Raw genomic sequence first — 9,385 nt, forward strand, 5'->3', positions numbered from 1 at the left:
ACTGTTGTAGGCAATATGCTTTTGATTCCCTTGTTGCTGGGAACCACAGGAAGAGACAGTGCTCTTGCAGATTCCTTCAGGCACCTGGCTTGGCCAGAGTGAGAGCAGGAAGCTGGACTAGATGGGTCAGTGGCTTAATCCAGCAGGATCTACTTACGTTCTTATGTCATAGTCAAAACATCTAAAGCGTTGGGTTGGGGAAGGGCTGCTCTGTTGGCTAGCCAACCATTCATCAACATCTAATAGCAGTGTCTGCAGATTCAAAGAGGAGACACAGGGTAAGTATGTAGGATGAAGAATATCAGTGGCCATGAAGCACCATCTCTCTTGGGAAGGCCAAGCCCTCCACTCCAGCCATTATCACCAAACATTCTTTCAGGGCCTTCTCCATCTTTGATGCCACCTAGTTGAAGCTTTCACATTTCTGCTGCAATTCCTTGGTGGATGGGGATCCTTAGTATGGGACTGGGGGAGTGGGCCGCTCAGTGGACTTCCCTCCTACCAGAACTCAGGGTCTGCATCTTCTCCATCCTCTCCAGTCAGAGGAACTTGTAAGTGATTATGGTTGATCAGTCATTTCTACCCTGGTGAACAAGGCAATCTGTGATGGCCTAGGAATCTGATTCAGAGGCTGAACCGGAGGAATCCCAGACTGCACAGGAGTTCCCACCTCCAGGGCCGGCTGAGCCAGGACAGGGCCTTGAATCTGAAGGTCCCGCACCTGTGCCAGATCCTCAGGAGCAGACACCAGCTGAATCCGCTCTGGCTCTGGGGGCGATTGAGGACCCATTGCCTGCAGGTGCTCCTCTCCCAGCCCTGTCAGGGGAAGCTGAGGTTGCCTCTGGGTCCAGTAACCCTCCGGCCTCTCCTGAGCTGCAGAGGCTCAGGGCAGAGAGGTGGAAGGAACTAAGTTCTCTCAGGAGGAGTGCTCGTCTCAAGGCCAGGAGAGGCGAGTCACCCGTGGACTGGGGCCGCCCTATTCCCCAGAGGAGATAAAGGCCAGTCAGCCCAGTCCCAGGTTGCGGGAGCAACGTCGTTGGAAACCTGTTTCTGCCAGCACCCAGACCTGTTTTTCCAGAGTTCCTGACCATGCCCGGCTTCTTGCTTTGGACCCCGCTTCGCCCTTGGTGGACAGTCTCCAGACCCTCGACCCAGGACCGGACTCTGACCATGCCTCACGGTAAACCCCCCCCCCTGCCGGGACCAGCACACATGCTCTGTTGGGAGTGTACAGAATCCCAACTAAGATACATGGATGTTGCAATAGCAGAAGAGGGACTCTAAGAGTCCTCTACTCGCCCCATTCCACACACTGTACAGGAAACATGGCGCCCTTTTGGTTTGCTTCCCCCACCCTTGAAATTCTGAAATTGCCCAGAAAAAAATAACAGAAACACACAAAATTATATTAGAACAAGTCGATGCCTATGAAGGGAGAAAATCTATATATGTTTTGTTTACTAAAGAGCCACCACGATTACCCACTCTGTGACTATTAAATAAGATTTTGCTTAATTTTCTGCATTCTTTGTGTGGTATAGAACTGAATAATAGAAGTTCATCTCTCTGAACAGAAAATCATATTACTGATGCACATCTAGCTTTGCAGTTGATAAAACATAAGAAAATATTCAGCAGCAAAAAAATAAAATAATGAGTTTATTCATCTTATAGGCAGAAACACTGTTTGCCTTTGCATAATTCCATCTAGGCATCAAGAGGTTATCAAAAAAGGGTAGAAAACGCAATTGACTTTTCTATGCCTATTTTCTTACCCCCCAAATCCTCTTAATTTGGGGGCAGTCGACAATTTAAAACCCATTACAATACTGTTTTATGATTTCAGAAAATGAAGGAATGCCAAGAAGTAGCCTCCTAAGGTTTCATCATCAACTTTTTCAGTGCTCCATTTCTGTAACCTCTCTTCATTCAATCAAATTGCCAGCCTAGTATTGTTCAAATATATGCTCTTCATAAAAACATCATTCCCATTCTGAGAGAGGTCATAACCCTCATGTATTTCCTAGAAGAGTTCATTAATAAGAGCTATTAGATCCAGTTCACTTACACCTTCTAGTGTATTTCCAATTTCACAATTATTGGAACAGTGTAGGCAAGTAGAAAATAATAGTATTAAAGCAAACAATATGGAAAGTCTCTTTCAGGATCTGAAAACATAGTTCATGGATTGAAATTGACTAGCACAAACAATAGCCTGCTATCTACCATAAAAAAGCTAATTAGCAAATCCCTTTGATATTGAGCATTCTTAAAGAATGGAGAATTTAGTTGGATCCTTTCCATTGTTTGGTACATATTTTCCATGACAGCCTCTGTGTTTACCCGGGGTGGGGGTGGGGGGTGGAATAAGGCAAGGTTGTGCCTTCATCAAAATCAATGGCAGTGCTCCTAATAAGTGCAATAATATTTCTGCTTGTCATTTGTAAATATGTAACTGCTATTGCAGCGAATACATAGGCAAACAGCTAAAGCCATCAACGAATGCGTAATGATAAGGCTTTGAAGGATAACAACAGCTGTGATGCCTAGCAGCTTTGCTAAAAGTAAAATACTTTTTCTGCAATATTCTGTAATTGATGATGGAATGGCAGGAAGAGTAAGGATGAGGCTCCCCACCTTAACCCCCCCCCCGATAACTGTTTGTTGCCAGAGAACACAATCTTGCATCCATTTTGTGTCCCCACCCTATCTTGGCAGTGGTGGAGTAAGGGGCAGGCGGTCGGTCCTGGGTGTCATCCCGGGGGGAGGTGACATCACCACAGCACCCCCCAGGATGCTCGCAGCTAGCCCTGGCCCTGGGTGCACAGTATGTGCACCGGGAGCCAGAGCAGCTAGCTCCATCTCTGCATCTTGGCACAGATGTCTCCATTTTGTCTGGAAAGGTTATCTCAGTGATTGCCAACACAGAGCCCATGGCCACCCACCAGTACAACCTATGGCACCTGTGAAACACCTCCATAAATATCCCCTCAAAGCTACAAAGCACTTCTGGTCTCCACTGGCTCACTCTCTCTACACATCCCCATGGCAGCCAAGTTATGTTATACCACGTGCCCATAGTAGCCATTTTGTGACTGGTGCCCATGGCACTTTCTCAAAATTCTGAACACACCCACTGTGTTAGCCAGTGTGTGTTTCAAGCTAGGACAGCATACATTTGCAATTTTATTGAGAATGTAAGAGAAAGGGCAATTTGCAGATCAACTCCTAGTTGCGTGTTGAGTCCCACAATGCCACCCACCAAAAAATTCACACTTCACACATCAATTTTTGTTTAAGGTTTTTGGCATAATTTTTGGCCACAACTTTATTCAAATACAAAAAATGTGAGTGGTTGCTTAGGCATTGGTTATGACTATCTGTCCTTGCCCTCAAGGACAGAGCTGGCCCTTCCAGACACCAACGGAAGCCAGCGTGGGAAACAAGTATTGGGTGAAAAATGAAGCTGGGAATCAGACCCTCACTTCTCACCCTCATGTTCCTGTGGGGCTTGCACAGCCCAAGTCTGATGCCACAGACAAGGACGAAAAGAATGGCAAGCCCCTGGATTCCTTTAACAGAATTCCCTTTCTGCATCATTTGGAGGGATAGGCACTTACCCCTCCAAGCACCAATTTAACCAATGCCTAACCGCCAACCTTACAAGTTGTGACGATTTGCTACGCAGTAGGCAAAAACCAAATGGCACCAGCCAATCAGCCAAATGGCAAAATTCCCTCCATGTCCCTAATCTGACCCAAATACTGTATCCCCTACCAATTGGCTATTGAAATTTTGAGTGCCGTTATAAGTGCTATGAAGGTAAAGAACCCCTGATAATTAAGTCCAGTCACTAACAACTCTGGGGTTGCAGCATTCATCTCGCTTTACTGGCCGAAGGAGCCGACGTTTGTCCGCAGACAGTTTTTTCAGGTCATGTGGCCAGCATGACTAAGCCGCTTCTGGCGAAACCAGAGCAGTGCACGGAAATGCCATTTACCTTCCTGCCAGAGCGGTACCTGTTTATCTACTTGCACTTTGACGTGCTTTCAAACTGCTAGAATTAGGTTTATGATGGGAAAAGCTTTGCATTAAGCTAACTCATCTTACCCCCCAGTCATTCATGTTGCAGAGCACAGATAAGTAGTTTGCAGATGTGTTTAAAGACACATCTCTATATACGTTACAGATTTGTTTAAAGACATGTGTCCCAAGCCAAGCATGGGAACATGTTTCTTCTCTTCTCAAAATTCTTTGAGCTTCTCTCAAAAATTTTGCCCAAGTTTTGCCCAAGCAGAATGCTTCAAAGGGTGTTTTAAATGAAATTCAGTGCAAGTTCTGCCCACTCCTCTGCAATAATTTTGCTAGTCGCAGGATCTTTGGCCAGCCCAGGATCCTCTGCATTCTTTTCTGAATTTGCCAGATCCTGAGATTGCAGAAACACTTTTCTTCTTTCAGTTTCTTGGCAGTGGAGAGCGTAGTTTTTCGGGGTGGGGGGAAACATACCAGAGTCCTTCAAAGTTTTATCACTTTAGATTTTGCATAATCCCTCATTCCGAGAGGTATGGTTGGTTGTTGTTTTGGCTATTACTATTAAAGGAGGGCAGTGGTGTACTTATTGTGCAGATAGCCCTGTCATTCGGGAAAGCCCCTGAATGTGAATGTATAGCTAAAAGATTGCCATTAACTTCAAGTTGAAGTTGCTGTGGAACGGTTTAAACATTAGCCCAGAAGCTGCCATGATACGCCTGATGGATCGTTCAATGCAGAGCAACATAAAGGTTTGCCATGCATTGGTTAATAGTTACACAAGCTATTCATCCTTGATTAGGTGTTTCATTTCCATTTCTATAATTGTATGATAATCAACTCACCTCCTTTTCTTTTATTTCTATGAAATCAGAGGGGTGAAGGAAATGAGAGGGAAAACTCCTTAAAGGGCACAATCCACAAAAGTTAGTTGCAACGTGGGCCTAGTTCTTTATGAGGTTGTAAACCAGGGGTCGGCAAACTAAGGTCTGCGGGTCGGATAAGGCCCAATTGCCTTCAGGATCCGGCCCACGGACTGTCTGTGGATAAATGTGGGGATTCTGTTTGTTCAGGCTGCGCCATTCCCCCCCCCCCGCACCATTCCATTTCCCCCGCTCTCCCTCACACACACCATGGCGGCGCCTCCTCCCTCCCTCCTCCTGGCTTCTCCCCGCCCTGCCTAGAGGAGGAAGGGAGCTGGCTGAGCACCATTTTAAGTAGCCCCTCTCTGGAGCTAGCCCTTTCCCGCCACTCATCTTCCCACCGCTGCTGCCCTGGTGCTGCTGTGGGCCAGAGGGCGGTGGTGCTGGTAGCAGCCCCTGGGAAGGTAAGCACAGCGGCTGGGGGGGGGCTACTTGCCCCCTTTGCCTCTTCTTCCAGCTCCCTCCCCCCATTACCATTTCTCTGGCCCACCACAAGGTCTGAGAGACAGTGGACTGTCCCACACTTTAAAAAATTGGCGACCCCTGTTGTAAACTGAATCATAATCAGACCTACAGGCTGTTTCCTACAGTCAGACCTACCCACAGATTGAAATTGTTTCAAACTGATACTGGTCACTGGCCCTCCCAAATAATACGCCAAAGAACACCTTGAAAAACATGTCACCATCAAGGTAGGCCTTTTGAGACAATGCCACACAAACGCTTGTTCTTAATTATTGCAGCATTTTGGACACTTTGTTAAAGATTGCCATTGATTCCAAAAAGAAAGTGGTGGTTAAGTTAGAAGCACATTCTTTGGTTAAATAAAATAAAATTCTGAAATCATTTGAAATATATATTTTTGAGGGCATTAAGGCATAAGATCCCCCACAGATTTGTCTCTATAAATAAAATTCCAACAAGAATGCTATGTCCAGGGGAAATTTGTATTATTCCCTCATCACCTTTGTCAATGACATGTGGGACTACTCTGGTTTTTCTTCGGATCGTGTGTGGGACAACTTTGAAGAACTGAAGAAGATACAAAGAAAAGAAGCAACAAGTGGAAGCCACATACAGTGGTACCTCGGGTTACAGACGCTTCAGGTTACAGACACTTCAGGTTACAGACCTGACCCAGAAATAGTACCTCGTGTTAAGAACGTTGCTTCAGGATGAGAACAGAAATCGCGAGGTGGCGGCACAGCGGCAGCAGGAGGCCCCATTAGGTAAAGTGGTATCTCAGGTTAAGAACAGTTTCAGGTTAAGAACAGACCTCCAGAACGAATTAAGTTCTTAACCCGAGGTACCACTGTACTCAGATGAAAGACCAATATCATGGATACACAAATTAGTTTTCCCAAATGGAAAAAAATAGTTATTGCAAGCTAACTGGCAGAGACAAATTCAGGGTGGAAACATACTACAGTATTTTAGATAAGCTACATATGGAACTAGAGAGGTACTCGTGCATTTACCCAGATGTCATGGATTTATTTGGATTCCTGGTAAGTGTGGACCATTCTTCTGCAAATTATGGTGCACCGGGAGCAGTCAAATACAACATTCCTTGTTTTGCTAGAGTGGACATGAAAGGGAATGTTTGGTCCAGCCAGTTGAAACTTCCTGTCCCCCCTGGCCTAGAGCATCCTTCCTTGCATGTGACTGGTGGGTGGGCATGACCTTTCCAGACCTGGTAAAAGGCCAAGGCATGCTCCTACTCTCTCTCTTTTCCATCTTCCTTTTGTCCTGCGAACTTCCCGGACTGCTAACTGCAGTCATTAGGTCAACCCACATATGGGGCAAACCTGTTTGTATATGCTTGAAACTTTAAGCCTAGCGGCAAAAGTCTTGTTAGCACAAGGATGGAAGAATGAGGAAATCCCAACAAAAGAACAGTGGCAAGAAAAATTGATGAGCTATGCAGAATTGGCTAAGTTGACATACAAGGAAGAGAAGAAGAGTTTGGATTTGATATCCCGCTTTATCACTACCCGAAGGAGTCTCAAAGCAGCTAACATTCTCCTTTCCCTTCCTCCCCCACAACAAACACTCTGTGAGGTGAGTGGGGCTGAGAGACTTCAGAGAAGTGTGACTGGCCCAAGGTCACCCAGCAGCTAGCTGCATGTGGAGGAGCGGGGAAGCAAACCCGGTTCCCCAGATTACGAGTCCACCACTCTTACCCACTACTTCAAGGAAGAATGGGACCTTTTTACAAATTATCTAAAAAGACAACAAAACGACTTGGACTCCTTGGCAGGTTTTGAATAAACATCCACAAAGTTATTAGTTGAATATATGATAGATAAGGTAATGATATGTACAATTTTATAATATGCAGAGGATAATATGTGTAAAGAAGCCAGGGAGGGGAGCTGAGAGAAGTCCTGGGGGGGGGGAAGGGGGGGTAAATGGTTATGTTGATTGATAATTTGTTTGCTAAAATTGTTCAATAAAAATATATTCAAAAAAGAAAGAAACTTTAAGCCTAAAGCCTGCCTTCAGGGGTCACACTGTGCTCTGCCTGATCGTGAGTAAACTTTCTTTTCACTGCTTATGAACAAGACTGTGGTGTCTTTATTCTTTTAGGAGGGATTCAAGTGGTCTGACCAGAGAAATATTAGAACACATTTCAATCTGGACAAGCCAGATTGTGTATTGTCTTAAGAAACTCACACGAGTTTGCAACTAGTTTTCTGCTGTGCAAAGGGGAATGCACTCTGCTAAATAAAGGAACTTGCTAGTGCAAGTTAGAAAGGATATTAATAAACAATATACCCTCTCCTGCCACCCTGAACTTTCCCACAGAAAGGGATGCAGAAGCTTTGGGAAAGGCTTCTAATCTCTCTGCTCTCTGAGCTAAAACATTTCACTCATTTCCTAGATGCTGAAGAAGAATGTGATGGATCTGAGACTACAGCACAGCGTGGTTTGAAGATAATTTACAGTAAAGACCCAGCAGAAGCTTTTTCCAAATGTTACCATAGCTTCCCTTCTTTATCTCACTCTGCCCATTTCAAATTGTGAAGGAGAAAGAGGATTCTCCAAATTATCTTTTATTAAAAATAAATTATGGTCAACAATGCGGCAGTCAAGACTATCATCATTATCTGTTCTCTCTATAGAATACGATCTAATGAGGGAAATGTCTTTGATAATCTCATTTTTGAATTTGCTGCCAAGAAATGTAGATATGAGATATAACTTATATAACTGCATAACTTTTACATTAATATGAAAGTATCTTGGTGTTAGGTGTAAATATTTTCTTTGTTTATTTTCTATATTAATTGATGAAACATGAAATCCATATGCAGAAGGACTGAAGGAGAAATATTGCAAATGAAATCTTTATTTTTTTATCTTTGAGTTTTAGAGACATAAAACCTTAAGATTCTGTTTCTTAAGCACCTATAGATGCTTTTTGAAATGATTATATGCATAATTAGTTTGTTTGAGTGGGGGATAAATAGTGTTCATACATGGCATGCTATACTGAAGGTGATTGAATTGAACGTTCTTCCCCTGAGCCTCTCAGATTTTAAAAAGGGCTCTATCCCTATGTCTGAAGTGGTAAAGCCCAGAAACTGGTTTACTCCGTGAGATTGTAAATTTCGTCCCACTGCTTTCAACAAGAATTAGAAATTATTAATATTGGCTGGCTCACGCCATTTGGCTGCGCAATCTGCCATGTAAAATCAGATGTATTCTATCACAGAGTTAAATTTCAAGATGTTGAAAATAAATAAATAAAAGTACATTGTGAGCTCCAGCCTCATACCATTTTTCACTGGTGCCAACTAAAAAAGGTAGACAATGGAGAAAGATCTTGATTGATGAACATTACCAAGTGGTAAGAAACAAGAACAGCTAATGTAAAACAGTGTTGGCTATTAACATGGAGCAGAAAATGTAGCTCATTGAAATACAGAATTTATCCATACACTGAATATTAAAAATGATGTATGGGACATAAATGGAAATAGTGATATATGTAAAAATAAATAAGAACTGCAATCTTGCCGAGATGATACTTAATCACTGCATTGGATTCTTGAGTATCAAAGGCTGCACTCCATGAATCAATTAAGCCACTGTATTTAGGTTTAAGTCAATTAGTCCAACTGAAGAAAAAGAGACTAATAGTCCAAGTGATCCAATTTGATTGATCAGCTTCAAATCTGCTCAAATATCCTTACAACTGAGATCATTCTAATGGAAATAACTATACCAGACCCTGGTTGAACTGGGTCCTGAAGTGCCACCTATTGATGAAATTATGAGGTGTGGCAGCTAACCTGCTGCTGTGTGGAGGATGAAGACACAAACACCAGTGTTGATCAAAGAAGTGGTACAGCTAAGCCTGGACTTCTGGGCCAAGTCCTGGGCCCCACAGCCCAGCCCGCCATCCAAGTGACCATGTGGAAAGTGAC

Source organism: Podarcis liolepis (assembly GCF_965112155.1).
Source record: "Podarcis liolepis genome assembly, chromosome: 9".
In the NCBI taxonomy this organism is placed as follows: domain Eukaryota; kingdom Metazoa; phylum Chordata; class Lepidosauria; order Squamata; family Lacertidae; genus Podarcis; species Podarcis liolepis.